At 39.0% G+C, this 25,520-nt stretch overlaps 1 pseudogene; it reads right to left on the bottom strand.

The window, feature by feature from the left end:
• Positions 1-3,605: 3,605 nt before the first annotated feature.
• Positions 3,606-25,520, bottom strand: LOC122152422 (annotated as a pseudogene).

Here is a 25,520-nt window from a genome sequence, read left to right as displayed (position 1 = left end):
GTGCCCGAAGAAGGCCAGGGTCTCATGGGAAAAGGTAGCCCCACTGCTGTAATTCAGTGCGGGAGGATTGCAGCATGCGGGGGTCCCACGCCGGAGCAGCTCGGGAAGGGCTGCAGCCGTGGGAGGGAATCCAGTCGGAGAAGTTAGTGACCCATGACGGAGTAGTGTGGGGAACGCTGCGGCCCATGGGAGGAATCAAGTCGGAGAAAGTTTGTGGAGGACTGTCTCCTGTGAGAGGGGGACCACATGGAGCAGGAGGAACAAGTTTCGGACACTCCCCTCACCGAAGATGAAGGAAGTGGCAGCACTGCTGCACCCCCCATTCCCTGCCCCTGCGCCACTGGGGGAGGAGGTAGAGATATCGGGAGCAGAGCTGAGCCCGGGAAGAAGGGAGGGGTGGGGGGAAGGTGTTCTCAAGATGTGGCAATGCTCTCACTGTCCTACTCTGTTATGTGTTGTGAGTGTCTATAATAAATGTATGTTCTTTTTTTCTTCCCTAACGAGTCTGCCTTTTGCTCATGATCATAAAAGGGGGATTTTCCCCATCCCAGTCCTATCTTGAACCCCAAGCCTGGCTCTCTGTCCCTTCTCATTGCCGGAGGGGAAGGGAGAGAGAGCTGCTGCATTGTGGTTGGCTGCCAACCAGGCCTAAACCACAACAATGGTATCGTATCAAGCGGATAGAGCGAACATATTGGGCTCTTCCAAAAGGGTCGTGATCTTCACTCATAAGTCAAAGGACCGATTGAAACAAAAAAAAAAGGCCCAGACAATAGGCCTCAAACCAAAGTCATTGAGAATTGTAACAAGGTAAAGTTTGAACTTACTTAATTTCAAGAGAGTTGGATTGTTTCATTCTTTCCATATCACATTTTACCAATTGTGTTTTGAGATGATCAATTTCTTCTTTGTACAACTCAGCACCTTTATCTAATTTTGCCTGAAAATAAAAGATTTAGTGTGAAGAAAGGCTTGTTACTTAGCAGTGAATCTAAAGGTTGCTTACTTTGTATCTTTACTAATACCTGCTAGATTTTGCAGGTACAGGACTGGGAGCAGGAAGTTATTCTGGAGTAAGAACACCCATGTTATCAACTAGCGCCACAGTATTAGTTGGTATCCTAATTCTGGTGTATTACATGCAATCATATTTTAGCAACTTTTGCTGACTTGTTTGCATATATAAGTCTGGGCATTTTGAACCAGTATGGTAATATATTACATAGAAAAAACAGCTCATGCTTCAGTTTCCAAGTTCCAGATTTTCTTACAAGGTTTCAGAAATGCATCATGTACAACTGAAAAATTTAGCTTCTAATATAACAAGGGTTCTAAATTTTGTCTCTGAAGGCTGCATTGGTAGAATTTGAAACCACAGGCCAAACAGGCAAGTAGAGTGTTTTAATTAAGAATGCCATACAGAACAATAAAGAGATGCTAGAGAGCTATGTTTCATCTACAACCGTTCTCAAGCATGCTCACTCGCTCCCTCTGAGATGAGAGGAGAATGAGAAGAGTGTTTTGCTCATACCTGAAGACTCTGATTCTCTGTTCAGGTGGTTTTGAGGCACTTCTGTCTCATTCACTCTGGCTTGCAGTTGGGTGAGCTCACTTGTTGCTGGTTTTATTCTTATCTGTGCTTCTAATTTGTTTATCCTGTCATCTTTGACATTTTTTCCCCACTTCATTTATGACACTTTCCAACTTCTGAATTTTTATTTCCATAGCCTATTCAAAACCACTGCATCTCCTAGCATATTGCAAGATTAAAAAAGACAACCCAAAACCCCACACCACATGTGTCTAACAGAGTAAAAAGAAAACCCTAACTCCCCACCTCAGCCCCCCCCACGTTTTCTTAAATTACAAAGGTGGATTAAGGTAACCATTTGTTTTCTGAAGACTTAGCTGATGAGCAGTAACTAACTGCTGACATTTAGGAGAACAGAAATCCCACCGAATGCCAAGAACTTACACACAGCTTTGTAGAAGACTTAAAAGCTTCTCCATGTCCCCTGCCAAACTCATTTTCAGCACTTCCTATAAACTATAAATTCCTAAAAAGATTAGGCACTTTTTACGCATGTTCCCTTCTCAGAAATTTGCTATGTTTGCAGTAGCAAGACTGAGTCATTTGTAGAAAACTGAATTCTCACAACAGCCTACCTTAAAAAGGTGATGCAGGATTTTTAACTCAGGTTTGAGAATATTACCTGATATTTCCTTCTTGTTTCATACAAGACCTAAAAAACTTACTTTCAACATAGGAAATACAACAAAAATAAAACATACTCTAGAATTACCTTCATGGTTTAGAAATCAGCTTTATGTATAACCACACACATAGGTTTGTCGGTTAAAAATCAAAGATAATACAGTGCTTTACATCTAAGAACAAGCTGTGGAATGACAAATTCTACCTGACTTCACTCAGTTTTACTCAGGAAAATTCAGAATTATTAAGTACTACAAAAACATACATGAAGATTTGCAAGACTTCCTTAAAATGCAGTTCTTAGGTGACTTCTGACTCAAGATTATCTCCCTTCTAAATCAGTTGAATCTGTTTAAAAAATAAGCTTGTAGGGAAGATTCTTTTCCTTCAACACTGAAGGAGGCTTTCTAGTAATGACATACTCATGTTGTTAGTGTTTTAACACTTGGTCATTTCACTAGAAAGATCGCTTTTTTACAACACGTGTGAAACAACTAAAGGATTTTAATTATACCACCTGAGCACACTTGATCCTTTTAATAAGTGTAAATACGAAGTAGCTCAAGAAACTGGTTAAAGTGATAAGTATAAAGCTGAAAGCAAGCGGCAAGGTCCCGTACCTACTATTACATGTTCCGCCAGCATGCTGATTTGTCTCTACAGTAATTTCCTGTGCACGTGAGCCAGCTCTTCATACCGCCTCTGCTAATTATTCTTAAGAACCACATCACCCTCCATCACCTCCTAATACCTCTCAGTGAAGAAATAAATGGGTGGATTGATCTGTTGGTTTTTGTCGGTTTATTTTTCATTCTGTGTTTATTGGGTGTTATTCTGCAGGAACTAACACAAACTGCATCCTCAGAATTTGTTACCTCTAAATTCTGTTATACCTACAATCACTAAAAACAAACAGTTATAGGCATATTTTTTTTCCCACTACATTTTCTTAAAGATCATTTGTAGCACAGCAAAGAGAAGAGCTGAAGTATCTTTAAACTGTCCTCTCTTTGCTAAGACCTGAAGGGAGCATTCAGGTGGGGTTTTTCTTGTTTGTTTGTCTGGGTTTTTCATGGGTTGTTTTGTTTTCTTTTGGTTTTTAAACTACAAAATTCACATGATGGGGGATGGTGGGAAGGCACAAGGGGAGACTGTAAGTTAAACTTAGTATTTAGAAACTGAATTACAGAATTAGCAATTACAACATCAGAACATATTGTTTATCTTGTTTATGGTTCTGCATTGATCAATGTCTACTCACCTATCTTCAAACTACTTTTCACGGAAAACAGTTTTAAATGACTAATAAACATTGTATATGTGCCTGCTAATCTCATCCTAAAGATTGTTTCTCAGGGGAAGGAAAACAACAAAAAAGGAGTATGGTAACTCACCTCTGTACTCCATACGGCCTTTCCAGAATAGGCTCCTTAAATGGGGGTGGAATATGGCCAAAATAATCTGGATAGGCCACTTCTGAATATTCAGGAATAGACTTTGTGGTTTTCACCATTTCAATATAAAGATCACAGTCATGAACTGGTGATACATCAGAAACTTCAAGCATGACTTGTTCCCCTGATGAACTAGATCTGGAATCCTCCTCCTCGGAATCCACTCCAGTGCAGCAGAGTTTTCCCAGCCAGACAGATGATCCTTCAAAGAGGCTACTTCCACAGGGTGAAACATGTTCACAAGGTTTACTACAAGCAAGTGTGGTAAGGCCCGTTTTGCTTTCCTTCTTTATTACACACCCAGTACCATAATACTGATCATTTTTCGCACTGTTCTGCAGACTGATTCTGTCCAATCCTTTCACAATTTCTTGGCTTAGACACTGGCAAGTTTCTTTGGAAGCAAGTTCTGTTGCAAATACCTTAATAAAACAGTCGGGATCCTAGAATATTATTTTGATTTTAGTTTAAAAGTATGATTTTGATTTAACATGAAGCTACAGTAGTTCTGAGAATATAAAGTACACTGAGGCCCTTAGGATTAAGCAACTAGTATGCTGTGTGCCTTGAACCTATGAGAATCGTTATGGACTCTGAATTAACGCAATGGGTACTGGTTATGGATCTTGACTTGAAACAATAGGTACCAGAGGAAAACTGGTACCTATTGTTCAAGTTCCCTTGGTTCACCAAGGGAGAGGTGAACATTAACCAAAGATGGAGTGAGCATGCGCAGGGATGGAGTTCAATCAGCCGACACAGTGAGGAAGACTATCGACGACCACCAGAGGACCCCGTCCAGTATAACCACGCATGCGTTAGGGACATTTGCATATGATAATAATTCCCAGGAAATAACATGAATATGTTAATCACTGCCCTCCCCCCATTCTATTTAAATCAATCAGTAAAGATGACCAATGATCTCTGTAGAATAGGAAGAGAGGTAAGATGAGGTAACAGAAAGCCAATCATTATTAAGGTCAACTTAAACTTTATGAATTTTGTTGATCTTCTGTAACCATGACTCTGCTGAAAAAGTGTATAAATATGTTGTGCTTTGTACCTGTCGGAACACGTCTTTGGCGGAGTATCCCCCGTGTTCCCCAGTGCTGGAATAAAGAAGTGCCTGCTTATCTGCTGTGTGTAGGTAAGTTCTTTCGGATTGCGACCTAACAGTTCCTTTGATCATTTTGCTCATGTAGACTACTGTCTTTAATAGTTTCTTTCTTTGGTAGTTCCAGAAAGGCTGGCCTTCTATTGGATTCCTCTGTCAATAAAGGATTGCTCTCCTTCAAAGCAACTCCTTTTGTTGACTTGTTTGTTCAGCAGAGTGCTCTTCTCCTGCTGTAGGAACAACAATAGGTCCACTCAGATTTGCATCAGCTACAAAAGGCTTTGGTTCCTTGGAAACTAACTCACATTCCTTAAAAAAGAGAAAAAAAATATTAAAAAAAGTAAACAGTTCCTAAAGTTTCATTAATATTAGAAAACCTTCTATTGTTCCTGAGGTATGCTTCGCAATAATCCAAAATAAGCATAACTTAAAAGACAACAGTTATTATGTTTAAACTTACATGAACATAGCAATGAAGTTTCAGCTTTTACAAGAAGATAGTGTCACAGCAATAAACAAGTAGTTATTAAGTAGCAAGCTATCAAGTCAATGCAATTCCCCAGGTACTTCAACCAACTGCTTTAAAGAGGTGCACAGCATTTAAGGAAATACCTACCATGATGAATTTTTGTCAGAAGTCTCACATCCTTTCCTACAATTTTACTTCCTGCTGTGTGCAATAATCAGACATTAGAAAACAGTTTTCCTTTATATCTGCCAACAGCCCCCTTTTCAGTCAACCCATAACATCTAACTGAATAACTCACTATATAGCACTCTCATGTAGCTCTAGAACTGCTGACTCTCACTTTTTGGCTAGAGGAACTAACTAACCCACTAACATCTCCCCCTCCCACCCCCCCCCACCCCCCCCCCCAAAAAAAAAAAGGCAGACTATACCAGGGTCAATGCATCATGATGAGGGATGTGTGGGTAACACATACTTTACCTGAAAGTTTTCTAAAAGTTCCGGGAAAAATTGCTCATATATTTTCAGCTCTTCTATGGGTCTTCCCAATTCCTGTCTAGTTTCAGTTTATTAATATCAGTCTCAATATCATCATTCTGAAAGAGCACCAGAATAAATTAATCTTGCGTCCAGAATTAATGAACTTCTAAAATAATTACATTCACCTTTTAATTCTGATGCAGCCATTCCCTTAAAAGCTGAATATCACTATTTTAAAATTAGCTAAACTATCTCTTTCACCAGGAAGGTTTAAGCAGCTCAGTTTTACTAATATGCAAAGCCCCCGTGTCAACAGAAGATTACAAACATCTAAATTTTCTTGCTTTCATACAAATATATTATGCACAGACATCAGACGACACTTCACATGAGATCTGTGCACAGTCCAACTATTGCAACCTGGAATGTGGAGATTTCATCTGACTGCAGTGACAAAAGCCTAACTGCTTCTATGGAAGATAATCCCTTCATCAGGGCTCATGAGATCCTTGAATAAAATTTGCCTGTCCATACAGTTCAATTAACTCCTGAATGTATGTTCCATAAAAATAGAAAAAGGCTGTTCTGACCAAATGTTCTTTTTCATGTCCTGACTGGCAGCTGGAGAGCAGAACAAGACTTTCCCAAAGTGCTACAATACTGAGAGGTCTGATCTCTACCTCTACAGCTGGCTGAACTTCAAATTTACTGTGCTGAAACACTGGCCTAGTCAATCCCAGTCCAGAACGGCAGAGAAAGTTAAGAGCAGCTCCTACATACTGAGCAGCTCAGGTGGGAAGAATGGTCTAAGAGAAATACAAGTTAGGAACAGAACACTGCTAAGACTTTGCAGCTCTCTTCCACTGTACTCCAGACACATCAAGTGTGAAGCAAACAAGTTTTGATAAAAATCTGAACAACAAAGGCTGACATTTTCAAGCAGAACCCACCTTCAGTTTCAGCAGCTTCTTTAATTTTAGGAACTTCCCAGGAAACCTCTTCAAAGTCCTTTTACACTTAGAATATATATGGCTGTATACATGATTCAAGCAACTTAAAAACCCATTATGCCTGACTTCTGCCTGTCCATTTTATCTCATACCAACCTTAAAATGTTGGTCCTTACCATCATCATTTTCGGTTTCAACTTCTGGTTCTGTTTCAGTATCTTCATGATCATCACTTTCATCTACTGCATCATCCACTGTGATACAAAAAAGCTTTGTAAGGCAGATTACACATTTAATCCAAAACATTTAATCTATGACAGAGTTACAACACCGGTGGATAGGGAAGAGCAACAGATGTCATCTACCTGGACTTCTGCAAAGCTGCTGTACTGCATGACATCCTTGTCTCTAAATTGGAGATGTGGATTTGATGGATAGACCACTCAGCCGATAAGGAATTGGCTGGGTGGTTGCACTCAAAGGGTTGTGGTCTGTCGAGTAAAAAGCAGTGACGAGTGGCATTCCTCAGGGGGTGGTGTCAGGACCAGCACTGCTTAACATCTTTGTTGGGGACACGGACAGTGGGATCAAGTGCACCCTCAGCAAGTTTGCCTATGACACCAAGCTGGGCGGTGCTGTCGACACGCTGGAGGGCAGGGATGCCATCCAGAGGGACCTGGGCAGCCTTGAGAGGTGGGCCTGTGCAAACCTCATGAAGTTCAACAAGGTCAAGTGCAAGGTCCTGCACATGGGTCAAGGCAATCCCAACCACAGATACAGGCTGGGTGATGAGTGGATTGAGAGCAGCCCTGAGGAAAAGGACTCGGGGGTGTTGGTGGATGGAGAACTGACTGGGAGCCAACAACGTGCACTCACAGCCCAAAAAGCCAACCACGTCCTGGGCTGCGTGAAGAGAAGTGTGGTCGGCAGGTCGAGGGAGGGGATTCTGCCCCTCTATTCAACTCTCGTGAGACCCCACTGGGAGGGCTGTGTCCAGCTCTGGTGCCCGCAATATAAGAAGGACATGGACCTGTTGGAGTGGGTCCAGAGAAGGGCCATGAGGATCATCAGGGGAATGGAGCACCTCCCCTACGAGGACAGGCTGAGAGTTGGAGTTGTTCAGCCGAGGGGAGAGAAGGTTCCAGGGGGACCTTATAGCGGCCTTCCAGCACTTAAAGGGGGCTACAGGAAAGATGGGGAGGGACAATTATCAGGGAGTGTAGTCAGAGGGTGAGGGGTAACAGTCTGAAACTGAAGGAAGGTAGATTTAGATTAGGTGGAAGGAAGAAATTCTTTCCTGTGAGCGTGGTGAGACACTGGAACAGGTTGCCTAAAGGGGCTGTGGCTGCCCCCTCCCTGGAAGTGTTCAAGGCCAGGTTGGACGGGGCTTTGGGCAATCTGGTCTAGTGGAAGGGGTCCCTGCCCATGGCAGGGGGGTTGGAACTAGGCGATCTTTAAGGTCCCCTCCAACCCAAACCATTTTATGACTCTCTGATACATAAACTCAAAAAAACTTTATGTTCTGGATTTACTTTCTTTTTTACTTACCACTTGAAAAAGCTGTGAAAACCAACTAGTAAACATTAATTACTAGTACAAGATCTACAAAATAAAATGCTTGTTTGACAATGTTGCAGACCCAGTTTATTACACTTCCATGAAGTTTTAAGTAAAATCAAAGATCTCTGGTTTAAACAAACTAAAAAATACCCAACACCCTTCTGCCCCCAAAACCCCAGCAAGACAGCAGATGGCTATTAGAAATACTTTAGAATGTGTATGTGTCGAGAACATCTCAGCATGGCTTGAGGTCAGCACAAAAGGAGGTGGCTCTGACATGTTTTCCCAACACAAGTAGTAATGACCACATCCAACGAAACAACTGAGATCTCGGCAGCTTTTAGTCATGTCAGCTAGTGTTGCCCCTGTATCAGGGAACAGTGGGAGGAGACACCCTCTTCACCTTTTTTGTCTTGTTTAAGTGGGTGCGTAACAATCTAAGGAAAAAAAAAAATCAGGAACATATCACTGGAGATTCAATCGGTGCGGAAAATACTCAAGGAGAGTGGTCACTGCAACTGCTCAGCCTAGACAGGCTGGCAACTAAATTTCACCCCCAAAGCATACAGCAACATGTTATTTTTTTAGACACGTGGAACCATTGGGACACTAAAGACTAGTTTCCACTTAATTTCTACTTACTTTGATGTATTTGGACTCCAGTTTATCTAGGACTTCTTCCCTTTTTAACCCAGAAAAAGAAGGGGAAGCAAACCAATTTACACATGACTAAGAAGAAGTGGGCTAACTCCTTAATATGTGGAAGTGAGCATTAGCTGGTTATTCTGGCAGGTGTTCTGCTCACTAGTGGCAAATTTGATCTTTTTTCTAGAGCTCTCATGTGGTTTGAGTGCTGAGGTTTTTTTGTTATGCTTTCTGAAAGGTTTTCCATGCAGAAAACTTTCCGAATGCCAGTAAACAGCTCACTCAGAGGCCTACAAATTATACTGATCTTCTAGTGTATTCAGAATGATTACATGTCTTGATTTTACAATACTAACTACACAAGAGTATACTTTTAATAAACTCAGATCTGTACCCACCCCAACATTCTACGTGTCTTTTAATACAGAAGTTTTTCCTGAAAAATAAAATCCTATGTATTCTATGCCCCTAGGTTTTTCATTCTTTTTAAAATAGATAACAAATCTATTAAAAATAACCAACCACTATTGGTAGCCTACTTCAACAGAATACAAGGTTTCTGGTAGTAGTAAGTAGAGGTTTAATTTGTGGATTTTGGAACCCATTTCTTTGAAATGTCGAAAACACACTTGGAAGACAAAACATAAACAAACTCTGACCTCCTGCAGTTTGAGTGTGATCCATCTGAACCCCAATCAGATAGAGTCTTCTTTCACGCAATGACCACATTTTATTTCAGGAGGTACTGTGAATAAGAAGATACTAAAAAGTCTGACTTTGCCTCTTCATTTTAAAGTAACTTCCTGACAGCAACTTCATCAGTTGCTTACTCAGGTACCAAGATATTTCACCATATATGAAAATGCATTCAATATTATCCAGAACTAATGAAGAGTGTTCACAATGGGATGAATCTATTTCCAACAAAGCACCATACAAATGCTCTGCAGACAACTGTTGCCTCATAGACTGCAAGAGTCCAAGAAAGCAGCTCTACCTTTCTCATCATGCAAATGAAGGACTAACCACAATAATTTAAAAAACAGTGCTTCAAATGGCATGTTAATCTAGATTCACTACATCCGGTTTTTCCGAGTAACAGAAAGAAATCAAGGAAGATACACTCCTGTAAAACAGGTGCACACTAGATTACATTTCACATAGGAGAATGCGAGTTAAAAAGAGAGCCCATTGTGCTGGGTTTGAGTGAGTGGGGAGGTTTTTGGTAGCAGGGAGGGGGTGATAGGGGTGGCCCCCTGTGAGAAGCTTCTCGAGGCTCCCCCAGCTCCAAGTCAGCTCCACCTCTGCACCAAAACTGAGCCCATCAGCTGCGCCTCCGCGATAACCTATTTAAGAGGGGACGTGGTGAGGGGCAGTTGCGGCAGCTGCATGAACACCAAGGTCAGTGGAGGAACGGAGGAAGAAAGAAGGGGGAGGTGTGCTGGAGCAGAGACCCCCTGTATCCTGTGGGGAGATGGCAGGGCGGCCCCCCCTGGCACCCATGGAGATCTACGGTGGAGCAGACACTATTTATGGCCTGTGAGGGACATCATACAGCCGACTAAGGTGGCTGCACCCGAAATCAGCTGGGACTATGTGGGAAGCAGCCCCTTCTGTTGTAGCTCAGTGCTGGGAGGATTGCAGCACGCAGGGGTGTCCCACGCTGGAGCAGCTTGGGAAGGGCTGCAGCCATGGGAGGGACTCCAGTTGGAGAAAGTTGGTGTCCAACACCAGAGCAGTTTGGGGAACAATGTGGCCCGTGGGAGGGACTCACGTCAGAGAGAGTTTGTGGAGGACTGTGTCCTGTGAGAGGGGGACCACGATGGAGCAGGGGGAGAAGTTCAGAAGTTCCTTCCACCCCCTCCCGCCCTGAAGTTGGAAGAAGCGGCAGCACTGACTGCACCCCCAGTTCCCTGCCCCTGGGGTAAGGAGGTAGGGATATCAGGAGTAAATCTGGGCCCAGGAAAAAGGGAGGGCTGGGGGGAAGGTGTTCTCAAGATGCGGTAATGCTTCTCACTGTCCTTCTCTGTCTAAGTGTTGTTGTTAGTAACTGCATTAAATCTACGTTCCTTTTTTTTTTTTTTTTAACACCTAACGAGTCTGCCTTTTGCCCGTGACCATAGTGGGTGATTTATCCCACCCTGTCTTACCTCGAACCCCAAGCCTGGCTTATTTTCTCCTTCTCAGAGCTGTGGGGCAGGGGGGGAATGAGCGGCTGGGTGGTGCTCAGTTGCCCTCCGAGCCCAAACCACAACACCCATTTAAGTTTGTGGACTAATATGTGTAGCCTATGATTTACAGTCCAGGTTTGATGAACATGACATTTTAGTTCCCATTTTAATTTTTTATTTTATATATCAGAACCATAAAATATGTGTAGACAAAATTTTAATCAGTTAAAGCTTAACATTAGAAACTGGTGCTCTACACTAACAGCCACAGGCCCTTTTCTAGCTGAGAAGAATATCAGAATCCAGGTTTTAGTGGAGAACACAAAATAACTGCAGTCGATTCCACCTTACTTAAAGCTATGCTACATACTCAAAGATAAAATACTACAAAATGAACATACCATCAGGAGGCAAATTGTACAGCTGAGCCACAGGACCACTGGCAGGAATAACTGGGAGTTGGAAATGGAAAGCACTTCTAATAGTTGGTAAAGGAAGACGATTTTTAGGAAAACGTTTTCTCATTATTAGGCTGGCCGTGTTGATGAGAGGATCAAAAGTTCTTACTGCAAGGCACTCCTATTAACAGGGAAATAATGAAAGCATGATAAAAATTTATATAACACACACACACTGTGCAGATACAAAATTTGAAACAAACTTCTTACTGCTGTCATCCATACAGTTTTGCAGCAACTATCACTCAAATTTGAGAAACTCAGGGTACTCTACCCCCACTACTGGCTAATCAGTATGACAACTGGACTTGATACACCAGAGATTAGTGTTTTTATGAAAAGATTTACTCATATGAAAGTGTAGGAATTTACAATGTCAAAACCCCTCAGGACTGAATAAAACCTCTCAAAATAAATGCACAAGACCTTCTGTTTTAAAGACACACCATTTCAAGATTTAATTTCTTTCCCCAACATTAAAGTTTAACTGCTCATTTACAGAACAGAATATTAAATATTTCTGAATTATTGTTCTTTCCCTCAATCTGCCAAAGAGAAATCCCAACATTAGTAATTACACAAATCTGTAAGACCAAGGTATCACACTGATCAAAACATGAGAAAACTCAGCACCCTGTAATAACTGATACAGAAGTTTCCTGTAATTTGTCTGAAATGGCTTTCTGCAAATCTAATCATGCCTCGGTTCTTATCCAACTCCACTAAAACTACTAGGAATGCTGCAGGTTTTATACAACTGTCCGGAGAGAACGAGTTTTTAACTCCTTGTCAGTTCCAATCCTGGTGCAAATTCTGCTGAGATCACATTTGTCAGGATCCGCTGCTGCCAGACAAGATAGCCAACGTCTGGGGACAGACATTGTTTCATTACCCTTGGTTCCACCGCTTCATGAGCATCACTGACAGACTCGTCACTAGGACCCAAAACCTAATTATTCAGAAAGGTACCTGAAGAAACCCTGCATTTCTCCCTGCCATCCAACAGCTATTTTCAGATGTACGTATAAAGAAGATGTGCAGGAGTTATGCTAGATGACCGTTACTGAAGGGCTGAGGTGAGCGCCTGTAAAAGGCTCTTTCTCCACCCTGGATCAAGCCCAGTTCTGCAGAAGCAGCACAGCCTTTCTGGTGTGCAACTGAAGAGATGGTAACTTATTATTAAACGTATATGTACATACCATACAAATATTAAAGCACCAAAGACTCCAGATAAAACTACCCTTATTTCTAAATTTCCTAGCCTTGATTTTGTTTTAGCCACAGACTTAGTATTATCTCTACTCTGTGTGTGTACACACACACACATATACATCTCAACTAGACAAACAGTTTCTTGTAGTCAAACACTTACCTGATTTTAGCAATGCAGCAAGTGTGTCTAAAGCAACCCTGTCAACATAACAAGAAAAGTCAAACAACATTGTAAAGCTACATAAAATATTTACGGCTAACAGATATGTTTAACATCTACCCTCACATCCTTCTGGTTGCACTGTATCACAGACTTTGCTCTTAAAATTTGGTTTTAATAAAATATCATGCATCTCTGATATATCTGATGTATCTCAGATATATCTGAAGTCTGATGACGAAATCTAAAATATCATTGCAATGGCTAAAAAAACTTTCCGCCTTTGCAAAAAAACACCAAAACTAACAACATAATGTTTATGAACCATAATCAATGGATGAGATCCATTTGAAAGTCGTGTTTTTATGTTAGCAGCAGAACAAGTACTCCCACACAGGAAAGGACATAATTTTAAAAAAATTAGGTCAAAACTGGCAGTGTATAAATAGATTGAGAAGTAATGCTCATCAATCTGTACTACAATACAACGTGTAAAATTTTGCTTGTACACAAAGATCTTGTCTCAGTTAACTCAAGATGTACAACTAGAAGATGTATATACTTCTTTTTACCCTCTTTGTAAAGGTATACTTCATGTATCTGATCTTAGACCATAAACAAGGATATCACAATTACTTACATCATGGAACAGTAAGTTAATATGTCCAATTTTACCTGGGGCTTAAAGGGGAAGGGCATTTTGTTCAAAGATACTCCAGTGCCCACAGATAACAGATTTAGATAACATAACACTATTTTTTTGCACTGAATTCAGAATATGAACAACATAAGATTATTACTTTGCTATCCAGATGAAAAGTCCAGTTTTCCACAGGTATGTACTTCAAAAGAGGTGCTAATGTATAAAGAAGGGGCTACCTCCAGTTAGACCTATTTATCTATTTTTACCCTAAGTTCACTTAAAAAAAAACAAAACAAAACAAAAAAAAAACAACAACAATAAAAACACAGAGGGAAGCAAAAAAAAATTTTAAATCATCACTTTAAGGTATGCAGTGAATTTATTTCTTTTTCTAACACACAATAGCCTACTGCACAGATATTGCTGGTGCTTGCTACTCTATGTTTTACGATTTTGCTCTGAGAGTCTATAATTGCTTTGAAATAAAACAGAAAGAAAATTCTATTACAAAATAAAACAGATAGTGTCGCTCTAAAAACTCAATGAAGATATGGGAGCCAATTCAACTAATTGAAAAATGACGGGATTATCTTCATCTGTTTGTCTGATTTGAGGATAACTATTGTAGTTTCCATGCAGGAATCTTAGAGACAAAAATAATATTTATATTCTTCTACCAGTACTGTGAATAGACATTCAAATATTTTCTGTTACCTTACTGGGGAAAATTAAACTGTCAGATTTGTGGTTCTGCTTGCCACCTCCTTCCACTCTGGCTTTCAAATATGAGTTACAATTAATTTCTCTAATATTATTTTCCATTTACAAGTAAGTTTTGAAATGTATCTAAGGTTTTTCTATATACTATATTAAAGAGACCTTACTTACTTCAGAAGGCTAGTGTTCTTTTTACTAAAAGGGCCAATGAACTTAAATGTCAGTTCTACTGCTCCATTCTTTCCCAAGGACACTGCATTAACAGCTGCAAGAGTTAAAAACAATCCATTTTAAGATAGTAAGGAAGGCAAAAGAAAAAAATAAACTAAAATCTACGCAAGTTCATTTTGAAGTACAAAAAATGACAGATACGTTTGTGCTTTAAGACATACAATGACAAGCAAATAGTACTCTGTGCATAATTAGTGTGATAATCCAATCCTGATAAAATTTGAAAGAGAAGAAAAACATTATTACTTTACAAATAAAATCATATACTACTTCCAATGCATGCTGCTCTCTTTTCAAAAAATTTCTTCCAATTTTCTTCCAAAAAAAAAAAATCTCTGTTTGTCAAGACAGCAGGGTTTCTAAAATGTCAAATCTGACAAGTTTTATGACTTGTTATTATCCTTCAGTATCAGAATAGACAGGTACGTCCACCAGGATTTGAAAGCCAAGCATTCACTGTAAAATTTGGAAATGCCAACCGATACAAGCTTTCCTGAGCTACATGTTAGGCATGTATGTTCTCAGAAACAAACAAACAAAAAAATCTATTTGAAAGGGAACAAAATAAATTACGTTAAGACCTACATTCTGCTCACTCAGTGTATACATGGCTGAAGCCCAATGCCCACTGAAAATACAAACTGCTGAAACAGGCACAGAAATTCAATTCCCAAGCAAGTCTAGCAATATGCACTCCTAATGAAGCAGGAAGAGAGCAACTAAAAATTGACTTCAGCATAATGAATGCTGCGATTAGTGTAGAATTTAGTACTTGAACCCAAGTTGCAATTTCATCATCATGAGCAGCAACATTACACCACTAGAATCTAAGAAAAGTTAGGACTCTATCCTGGTGGCAACTGTACGCAATGCTTAACCAGTACTACTTATCGGAATGTAATAAACTGCTACTTTTTCTGTTTATAAGGAGTGGGAAATACAAGATAGAACTGGTCTACGCAGAATCCAAATTAGACACTCCGTTCAATTTCCCATTTTCAGGATAAAGCAACTTTTCACCTAAGCTGTGTAACTATCTGTATTCAACGCTCCCATTTAGAAGCATTTTACCTCATTATCAGAAGTGCGAGAGAAATAAAGTTTCCACATTTTAAAAGAATTGGGACTTTATGAATTATAGGTGCTCATCTGAATGTCCTGAAAACATAAACTTACAGATCATCCTATGGATTCTCTTGGAGGAATGTGATTAAGTTCTCCATTTCTCATATTTATTTAAGAGGTTTAATGGCCACTTTGAGTTCAAAGGAAAAACTTAAGAGCATCTAAGCAACAGCAGAGATACAGCAAGAAACACACTACTTTCTCAACTTCCTACTGCCTGCCCAGACAATGAATTCGGCTCTTGTGGAAGAGTATTAGCCCAATAGTAGGGCACTTCAACACAATGAATAAGGGAAAGGTTAAATAATTAAAATATGTCCTGTGTGAACCAAGTTTTACATTAGTGATCTACAATGAAATAAAATAGTAAAAAGAAAAATAAGTGAGCGTGTATAATAAAAAGAATAATTATTTAATTTGAAGTGCTTTCGCAAGCATAATGTTAGTATTTCTGGTTTAAATCTTAAAGGATCAGCATTTATGAAAGTTAGATGACTCAGTTTCACACATCCAATAGCACTGGTTAAAACCCCCGGCAGTGTTTGTATATATATATATATATATACACACACACAAACTGAATAAAAATCGAAGACACACGAGATGTACAAGCACGCTTCACAGCTTTTATTAGAATTCAAGCAATTTGAATTCTCAGATAAAAATAATTATTTTAAATATCTAACATTGAACAAGCATGTAGATCGGATGTTTCAACTGTATCTAGGTAAAAACTTTTGTATCACATGGGAAAAAAAATAACTATCAGCAGTACTTACAGTTGGTTGAGTAAACTCTTAATACTTGAAGACATGGCAATATTAGCCTGTGGTTTTGCAAATTCTGCTTCACTAAATTCAATGATATGTTTAGGGCACCATTAATTCTTGCTTTCATGCCAATCTTTTTGTCTGACGTCAAAGAAATACAAGATTATTCACACTAATTTTGAAGTTGTTATCAAAAAAAAAGTTAAACGAACTGTGAATTTCTTCTGCTGTCAACTCTGCTTACCTATTTTTCATCATTCTTTCCTCCCCTCTATTTTACTCATCTTTGTGTTCTCCTTTACCAATTCTGAATACATGCATGCTTACACAATAATAGAAAGAAAATTTTTTTGAAGTTACAATCATAAAACTACAAAGTATTAAGCCATATTATGTACGTATATCATTATCACCTTTTGGACCAATTTTTGCAAGAAGAGTATGAAGAAGCACCATTAATTCTCCAGTTGGTGGAGAGTCTTTGCTGGCAGTCAAAAGCAACTGCAATAAGATCTGTGTCCCTCCTTTAGTGACTAAGACGCCTGCCCTCCGACCGCCACCTAGGAATTAAAACTCAACTGATATCTCCGAAGCCAAAGAACAATTAAGAACCTAAGCTACAGTTATCATAAGGGTCTTTAGAACAGAAATATTTTCCTCATATGTGACTGCACTATGCAAGAACCTGCTGGCCTTATACTTACAGCAACGTAAATTATTTGTGTATGATTATTTGAAAGGTGGCTTCAGTCTTTGTGTTCTTTTTATTCTGCATACAAATCACTGTTAGCAAACATTCGAAACAACCCCAAAAAATTACTAAAAAAACACAACCCTGCCTCCCAAAGGAAAAACACAACTTCTGCAGAAGAATACAGGAATATAATCACAAATTGCAAACTGCTCCTTAATGAAAACTTACCAACTGACACAATCTCAATGAGGATATTCGATATATTTCGAATACTTTGAGGATCTTTTGTATTCTGCAATGTAAAATAGAGGGATTTCTTTACTTAATGTAGAAGTCTAATACAGTGGTTTAAATACTTACAAGCTCAGAGAAACTGCCACCACTAAATCAAACAGAATTTAAGATGTAACCACCCAGCTAATCATCTACTATGCAGCCTGAATTAACCAAAAAAAACAATTAAAATTTAGTTTGCAATATGGCATATTAATTAGAACTGATAGTTGACAAATATTTCTTACAATATTTAAAAATAAGGGAGAGAAATTCTTAACTAGACCATATCTAATCATCACAGTCCTACACAAGTGTTGGAGACTAGATAGGATAACAACGTATTTGTAGTAATACAAAGCCCAGTGATAAAATGAAAACTTGCTACGTACCCATAACCACACAGATCGGAAGGTTTTACCTCTAGGGCTGACAGGATAACTTCTATTCCAGTGGAGCCCTTAGAAGTCATCTCCTCCTTGTTTTTTTCTGCCAGTCAGAAAAAGACCATTTTTCTTTTAATATACTAGCTTGTGGGCAAAATGCCCTGTGATCACATACAGATTGATCAGAAAATCTACACTACACTGTAAATAATAAAATCTATTAAAAACTGCATATATGTAGATAATACTAACTAAAATAAATCAAAGACTTAAGTGACTTTAAATCTCATTTTTGCTTTCACTTGTTCAACAATTTGTCCTAGAAAAAAACACTGTAAAGGTAAAATCTGTAAGAAAGCTCTCTTCCAGATACTTCTACTTCTCGTATATATATACACATGTATACTGTGAATTATCACTTAAATTATAGCTGTTTGACAATACAAAATGCACTCAGTGTAACCAATACTATATCAGACAACTTAAACATGGCCTTAAACAGGTGCTTTAAACAATCAGTGACAAAAGCAGATGGCTAATCAAGTCCACCGAACAGAAACAACAATTAAAGTCCACCTCAGAAGAAATACGAGAAGGAAGGCTCATCAAAACAAAAACTACTAAAACCATAAAACTGAGATATTTACCTTGACTCTGAACTAGATGAAGGATCTCTGAGGTAACATATCTGGCATTGTCTGCTTCTCCTAATACAGAATCCAAATTGATCTTCTCCAGCTGTGACAGCAGAGACATAGTCTGAGAACTGGTAGAAACACTACAACAAAGAATTTTTACATTCATTTTTCCACCTCGATCAGAGGAAAAAAACACTAACACAGAAATCCCACGTTAGAATAAGGGGAGTTGCTAATTCACCTTCATACTTTATCTCAACTGGAGAACAGTCTTAATTCTCTTTAATTCTGGCAAATTTACAGATTTTACAAAGCCTGCATTGCAGCAGACTAACTATGTATAACAGCATCTCCAAGACCAACTGTGAACAGAGAAATTAGTTGCAGCAAAAAAATCCAGATGTAGGTACAAATGTTGTTTATGTCAGTTAGAGTAATTTATATTTAATACAGTTTATCTTAAGGGCCAGGATACTGGATCAAACCTGCCATTCAAGAAAAAACTGCCTACAAACAGTCCCAAAGACTGTTTGCCTTCCGGGCTTGTGTTTCTAAAGTGAAAGAATATGTAATTCGTGAGGTGAGCAAAGCAGCACCCACCATTTGAAGAAAAAGAACACCATTCTGAAGAAAAAATTTTCGAAGGTTTCAAAGCTATCATCAGAGTTTGAATTCATTTTTAACATCAAGGTATTTTAGCCTGACATCATAAAATTGCCTTGAAAATGTATTTAATATAAGAAACAAATTTAAACCAGGGACTCGTATAGGTAGGTAGATTACAGAGGCTAAAAAAAAAAAGTAAATATTTATAGTATTCAAAATAGAATCAGTCTAGAAATTGTTTTATTGCTCTCCAGTTTTAGAACACAACAATTATTCAGAATAGTGCTGAGATTCACATTTCCACATGAAAGTAATTTTTAGACAATTTTTTAACATTTGAAGTAGAGTCATATAATTAATTACAGGAAATTATAACTTCCAAGGATTAACTACCTTGACTTTGCACTTTTGTAACATTAGCGTCCCACAATAACCGACAATAATTCATTTCATACACATACTGTTCTGACTATCTGCAATAAAACTAAAGTCTGTAACATTAGCTTTATAATATGTCAGGTTTGTTTATAACAATGAGGAATTATTACGCCTTGATTTGTATTTTACATATATGAAAAGGTTTCACACTTACAGTTATCTCTACTAAAATAATTAGCTTAGATTTGGGCAAGTATGTTAAAATCAAGGAAAAAAAAGGTAGCTGACAGCAAAGTCTGTACTGCCATGAAAGCACATCGATACAACAGCTGCTGGGGAAACTGCTTCTACCACTTCCACTTTTCCACACTGACATCTAAATGAGAAGCGTGACCAAAAATCAATTTCAGATTACAGATGATACTTACAAGCTGTTAACATCAGTAATAAGAAATGGTTATACTATTTATAGAGCATAAGTCAAAATAATTTTATACGGTGAAGTAAGTATATCACCTTCTCGGTTATTTGCTGGACTTTGATTTTAAAGGATCTTTGGATCTAAAATAAATCTGTCTTGGTTGATAAAATATTACTTGTTCAAGTAAAGCATAATCCCCCCAATCCTTTCTCATCATCCAAAACCAGGTTGGATAGTATAAAGCCGTTATTATTTGCATAAGATTCGTTTTGTTTAATTCTATGCTCCCATTCATCCTCTGAACTTGAAACACTCCAAAATAAACCCAAGATTTTCATGAAATCTATAACCTCTGTTCGTCTGGTATACAAGCTGACAAGCTTCCAAAAGATGTTGCCTTCAGCAGCTCACAACCAAAACAAGTAAAGAGCCCAGCCAACCCACATCTAAACCAACGTGTAAGAGAACTGCTGCTTCAGTGTGCGGGTGTGTACATATCTAAAAGTTCCACTGTGGTATTTCATTGGTCTCACACAGAAATAAATGTAGTTTGAAAGCTGGAAACAACCCAAGAAAGCAAAGATAGTCCTTAGGAACAAACAAACAAACAAGACAATACAAGTTTTCATAAAGACAAACTCATTCACAGGCACTAAAATTTCAGAGCAAACATGATTTTTGACTGCTGTGACCTGCAAAATCCAAGCAATGCCAGCACATGGAAGTAATATAACATGTACAACGTTAGCATCTAACATAGTTTCTCCATACTTACTAAAAGCTTTAAAAGGTTCAGGAATGGTAAGTCATTCTCACTACTGGGTGATATAACAATTTAAATCCTAAGATTTAGAAGTATCATCTCCTCCTGGGGCCAGAGTTTCTATCAAGAGCGATGAGTGCTCATTGCAGTGGTTAAAGAGGTATCTTTAGAATGGTTTTAGGTTATTCATCTTGCAAGAAGTCTTCCAACAGATATACAGTCAAATAAACTTCATGTCTTCAGCATACCAAATCAACTGTCATTGAAAATAACATCAGCTCAGAGTCTATGCTGAAATATAAACTAAAGCCCTGATTTCCTCTTAGCTATGACTGAGTTTTCTTCCTAAAACAAGAATTATTTATTAATATTCTGCACTAATATACATAGTGGTTATAATACTGTGAGAGCTTTCAATGTCTGCCTAGTAAATCAGAAAGGCTGTAGGACAAGAAATAGGGCAGCCAGCCTGACTGACTGATCCGTATGTAATATTGCTGTGACAACCCATTTGACCTAAGAACAAAATAGAACCCAATTTGCAGCGTGACTCCTTCTGATATTTGGAATGCAAATACATACGTTTTAACCAACAAACCATTCAGGATCCAAATCTGGGAGACAGCTCTCCAAAACAGAGGGGCAACATGGAATTCAGTATTTTTAATCCAACAGCTAGGTAAACCAAGGACGTAGTCAGAATGGCACAATAAAAACTGCGTCCTGTCTGAGCTAGATTTCCTCTTAAGCTGCTGACGCTGCAGAAGCTCACAGGTGGCCCTGAACACTGTGGCCAGCCTTTCATACAAGGCTTGTCTTCCCACTAAGGAGACATTTTTGACCCCACTCATTCTAAAACTTCCTCACAAGAGCACTCTGTAGTCATTGCAGGCAACAGTTTCTGCTCTCTTTAGCTATAAAAATCAAAATGGCTGTAAAGCACTAGAAGAAACTTCCTAAGGCCATATAAGCTATTCTCTTCGGAGTTGGATCAACACCACAGCTGCTCTTCATGACAGACATATGCCCAAACAGTCCTTAACAGCCTGCAAAAATGGTGAGTCAGTAACCAAAGGCACCTTCATTCTCACACCTTGTGTCCCTTCATTCCAAAGATTTTCTCCCTGCAGTTCAATCTCACTATTTGTGGCTCTCCTCACTACGAACGTGACTGTCCTTTATCCCTTGCAGTTGTATACCTCTCTAAGCACAGTACCTTGCACATCTTCCCAGCAAATATTCTTTTCTGCATTTCACAGGAGTATTTGGAAATCATTTGGTCCTCTAATATTTTTGCAGATCTTTCCAGTTTCAAGCTGTCTGCAGCTTTAACAAGAACTCTTTCTTCTCTTTCAGATCATTAGTAGAAGCGCAAAGTATTTTCAGTCGTTCCCAAAAAGAGGAGGAAAGAGCACATCCAGAAACAAACCGTGCGCTGTTTCCTTCTGACAGTGATCAACCACCCCTGCTCTGGTACCCAGTCAGTGCCCTACTCCAGAGCACTTGGAGAGAGCAATTGCCTCAGCTCCCTGATGGCAATCACATGCAGTGGTTATTTTAGTAAAGCTTTAAACACGTTTGTGGTATTCTAATGCCACTTTTCTGACCGTGAGACCTGTTACTCTCTCACATAGGAAAAATCAGATGGATTTTCAAGAACAACTCAAACCACCTTTGGCTGTTCGCAGCCTCACGCATTCGGTTAGTTCTTCCAGGATCCTTCTGTGCAAAGAAAAGAAGACAGCTGATCTACAGCTACTTAGTTTCTGCTCCCCGACTCCCACAGACACAACCACTATGTTTGTCATCTCTGTCTTTCACTACTTAACCCAGATCTCATGTGTTCTGAAGACAACCGATAATTATTATACTGGGGTGGATTTAGACTTTTTTTAGCATCCTCAGGTGAAGTTTACCAGGCTTGTTTGATCCCCTACACTGCATGTCTCCATGGGCAGGAAACCCTTTCTCCAGCCCATGACCAAAGGCCACAGCTCCAAATGCCCCTCACAACACCATCTTACTTGCAAAAAAGAAGCAGGAACAAGCCTGACACCACCTCAGCTGCTGCCAAAGCGCACAGTGTGGCTCTAGCTACCCAGACAGCTTTGTGGATTTCCTCTTTCTCTGGTTAGGAAAGCTTTGAGTAGATATAGAGGAAGCACCTGCCCAGACAGTGAGGAACAGAGGGCTTCAGGGGTTCATGTTTAAAAGAGAACTCCCTCAACAAGAAAACATCTTCTCAGAGAAAGTTCCCTTGCTGCAGGGACGTTTCTCCCAGTCTCACCAACTCCCCAAAAGTTTAAGCGTTATTACTCTGATTACGATGAAGTGCTAGATTCACAACTCTCCAGGAGTCCCTGTACAGTACTGTGCTATGCAAATGCTAAAACACATCATTACACCTTCCTAAGTGTTTCTTCACAATGAGAAAGAGAACTCTGACGGCTGTCATGGCAGCTTATAGGATGGTTTTCAGCTATTCACCTTGCAAGAAGCCTCCCAAAAGATAATAGTCAAATGAAGGAAGTAATCAGAAACCTTCAGTTCACCAGCTGTACCTACTTCCCCTGAAGCTGCTGTTTGCACTCAGCCAGCGCGCTGCCATAGCAGGGAGCGTCTTCTTCCCTCGCAGCAAACAGGTCTGCTGTGTTTCAGCATGTTACAGGGAGCTTTTTGAAAAATATTTTGAAGTAGGCAGGCTTCTCATGAGTCTGGTTTTGTTTTATTCCAATGCAAACCAATTCCAAATTTTTTTCTCAACCACCTGCAGTTATCACGTAATCTTCAGAGAGCTGATACTTCTGATTATTGTACAGAGATAGCCGTGAACTAAAGTCACCATAATTTATTCATTACTTTGGGAACCACAGTTTTGAATTGCAGGGATGGAAGCTCTCCTTTTAACTCAAGAACTAAAGAAGAATAAACAGCACTTAAGTAGACACTTTGTAGAAATCTAATATTCTGTGTGATAGTATACTTCATGTATTATAATTAGTAGTATTTCCAATAATACCCACTGTTGATGGAGAGCTTGAGTTTGCTTATCATATCGCCTAAGGAACTAATACACCATACGTAGAAAACATAATAGTTTCTTTACTATTTCTTTTGATCCATCTCTTACACAAACAGGAGCAACCAGTCCCTGATATCTAGCTGTTCCACTGTTAAAGTCCGCAAAAGCAAAGATGATTCTACATGCAGTGGTTTAAACTAAAATTTGTAACTCCATCCCAACATAGAAAATTAATCCACAGTAGAGCATGTCCTTCATGCAAATTCATCCACCCACGTAGAAGATAATCGGTATTTCAGAGAACTAAGGCTGAAGCAAAAATTCCCTATTTTCCCATCTACAGAATATTTTTTTTTTTTTTTTATGATTAGCTGGTCTGATTTAATGAGGTGCTTTAACCTGTCATATCTTAGGAAAAGAGTAAGACTGAAATCCTTTCCTGACACTTAAGAGATATTTTGTCTTCCATAGATAACCTCATAACTTTTTCAAATATTTGCTAAAACAAGTTATCATGAAAATAACAAACACAACTTTTCAATTCTTGAAACCTTCTGTAACCCCACTCTTGTTTGTCCTAACTGTTCAAGGTTTGTATACATCTTAGGACAAACATCATGCTTCCTATACAGTATTATAAACTTATCCTTTAATTCATTCAATATAAATCATTTTATGTTTTGCCCATATTTGCTTGAAAATATTAAATTAGTCGATAACTGTTACAATGAAATGTAAGGCGTATTTTATATTTTAACATGTCTAATACTAACTGAAAATTGTAAATTTAAAGAGTCATTTATTAAATATGAAGCTACTTTATGCTAATCAATATTGACTCCCTTGGTGTATCAGGATACACATTCTTACTAGGGGCTCATAATGCATATTTGATTTATCTTATTAATAAGATAAAGTCTGCTTTTTCACAAATCTCAAATAGCTTGATGTTGAGAAGTCACTATGGTTTTAAATTCACCTTTTTTCAGATGACGCTTTTGCTTTGTTCATATTGGAAACCTGATTCTTCAAATCACCATCTCCGATAACCTGGAGGATACCAAACAACTAGAAATTACCAACATCTTTTTTTCTTTAACGATGAAATGCTACTGTGATATTGGACGTCTCTACACTAGAAATGTTAAATAAGTTAATTTGCATTGATTGCATTTCCCCACATTGTCACAAGCTCTTCTCTCTTCAATCTATCTGATACAGCTTTTAAAATAAACTATTGCAATGTAACTATGGAGTATGAATCTGCATTATAGTTCAGTCCATGAAGTTCAGAGACAATCTGATCATAATGGAACAGAGATTTGTATCAGTTAACAGACAGTATTTTCATATCCGTGACAGAATTCTATCACACAAAGCCTTTGCTGAAGCCAATGAGCCGACCCTCCCCAGCAACTCCCAGGGTAGCAGCTAACCGGCCTGGCTCACCAAACCACAGGGCAGGTCCGGTCCCACAAGCAATCTGAACAGACAGAGGGCAGGTCTCAACCCCCAGGGGCAACGTTTCCTGAGGGGGGGGGGCATCTGGTTTCCTTAGATCACATTAACTGAACCTCAGTACTTCCATTTGAGATCTAGGATGAATGATGAATACTCCCACTGTGGAAAAAAAAAATAAAAAACAAAAAAATGTCCTCAAAGGGCACAGTGGTTAGTTTTAAGGTAGAAGACAGAGTAAAGGAGAAAAGGATGTTCAAAGACTGAGATGGTGAGCATGAAGAAGATAAAGCACTTGTTCTCCTGGCAAATGCAGGCAAGAAATCCAGTGAGGCACACACAGCCCCCTCACAAAGAGAAATTCGTAAGACTTCTCAAAAATCCTTGTTGTTCAGCGCATAATTGGGTTTTTATTACTGGTAAATTACACTCTGCAATTGCTAAAAGCCCAAAGCAGATGAAGTATGAAGCAAGGGCATTTCCAGACTGACCTGAAAGCAGAAT

This window comes from Tyto alba, unplaced genomic scaffold (assembly GCF_018691265.1).
Source record: "Tyto alba isolate M040663 unplaced genomic scaffold, T.alba_DEE_v4.0 Super-Scaffold_36, whole genome shotgun sequence".
Taxonomy (NCBI): Eukaryota; Metazoa; Chordata; class Aves; order Strigiformes; family Tytonidae; genus Tyto; species Tyto alba.
Note: the sequence above shows the minus strand (reverse complement) of the source record. Positions and strands in the feature narration are given on the sequence as shown.